Below are 1,798 nucleotides of genomic sequence, written 5' to 3'. Positions count from 1 at the left end.
TTTTACGGAATGACTATGACCTGGATGACTGAGAATCTTCATCAGTATTCAACTTTGCTCATGGTGGATGTTTACCTGACCAATCTGTGAAAATAAGGAATGCTACAGGGACAATATGGAACAACAACTCTAACATATTGTTCATCCATGGCATGAAGAGTTGGTCATTTCTGAGGAATGAAAGAAGTCCAACCAGGTTTTCTTCACTTGATGTATTGTTTATTTATATTCAATAAAATCAGCAAATCAAACCATAAATCTTCACCTCAAAACTACAAACAATGGAAATCCATTATGTTCACAAAACCAGTAATTAAGAGCTAAAATAAAAGCTGTGTTTCATTTAATGTGATCTATAATAGGTCTCTACAGACCAACAAAAGAAACAAATGTTTTAAAATGAATTGATTTGTTTAATTTTTTTAGGAATTGGGAACTTTCCCACAATAAACCATGTGCTACATTTGACAGGAAACGGTTAATTAACATGAATGAATACAGAATGCGATCAATTAAATGCAGGCAAAGGAAAATAAAGTAATAAAAAGGAAGAAACTGTTGAACAATTTTTAAATTCTGACAGTTTGTGAATCTTTTATCATGGTTTTAAACAGTCACACTAATGCCTTCCTGGTTCTTATAGATATTTTAACAATTAATAGAATAAAACAGTCTTTGAAAGATTTAAAATACATTTAAGTTAAAAACCTTTACTTTCAGTTTCAGTTATGTTTCATTGATATTGCACATCACACTGAGAGAACAAGAAACTTCAGGATTTCTTCCTGTAGAACTTCACTCCAGTCATCTTCTTCAGAGAACCAGTTCTTTTCTTCATGAATTCAAAGTCCTGCTCTATGGCCAGTTTTAATTCAGTCTGATGACCCATCAGAGTTCTCCTTAAGCTTTTGTTCTACCTTTGAAGCGGTATGACTGTGGCCCATCCTCTTGAGAGCAAAAATCACATCAGTGGAGGTCACCGTCTTCCTCCCGCAGGACTCGGTGTGGATGATGGAAAAACGTATCAGGGTTTTCAGGAATATCATCAGGATTTTGCGGATCTCTTTGTAACACCCACGAGACAGCCTCTGCACCCGTCCTCGTTGGGCTAAGTGGCGGATGTGGAAATCCTCGATGCTGTTATCGCCATCCTTCCTGCTGGAAGCATTTCTTCTCTTTGCCTTCATCTTGGACTTTTATTGTCTGTTGATCAGTGGAAGTTGAAATGAAAGTGACCTGCAGCCGCTTGCTGTGTGCCTTATAAAGAGATCCACCTTAGTGAACAGCAGCTCCTCCCACATTTGACATTTTATGATTTTATCACATTATATGGTTATTTGCTTATGTCTTGTTTTGTGGGAACCAAAACTGAAAACACATAAACCTGAAGCTTGGCCTTGTTAGTCATTTTCTATGAAAAGGTCCATCAGCCTTAACAGTCATTTGAAACAGCTATGACCTCATGTTTAGTGATAGATGTAAATTTCTTAGTCACAAACCTCCCTACAGCCACCAACATACCTTCAAACTAATTAACTTATGGGGGTAATGGTAATAGTCTGTTTGTTCAACATCAGAATAAAGACCCAGGAAACCATAACTGACCCACAATGCAATCCAAAAATGCTGCTGCTCATGTTCTCACCAAAACTAAGAAAGTAGAGCATTAACTCGGTTCTGGAGTCCTTCCACTGGCTCCCTGTAGCTCAGAGAATAGACTTTAAAATCCTTCTGTTAGTCTAGAAATCACTGAATGGATCAGAGCCTCAACACATAACAGATCTGTTTGTCAGTGGAT

This window comes from Cyprinodon variegatus, unplaced genomic scaffold (assembly GCF_000732505.1).
Source record: "Cyprinodon variegatus isolate N-32 unplaced genomic scaffold, C_variegatus-1.0 Scaffold725, whole genome shotgun sequence".
In the NCBI taxonomy this organism is placed as follows: domain Eukaryota; kingdom Metazoa; phylum Chordata; class Actinopteri; order Cyprinodontiformes; family Cyprinodontidae; genus Cyprinodon; species Cyprinodon variegatus.
This window is presented reverse-complemented; position numbering follows the sequence as displayed.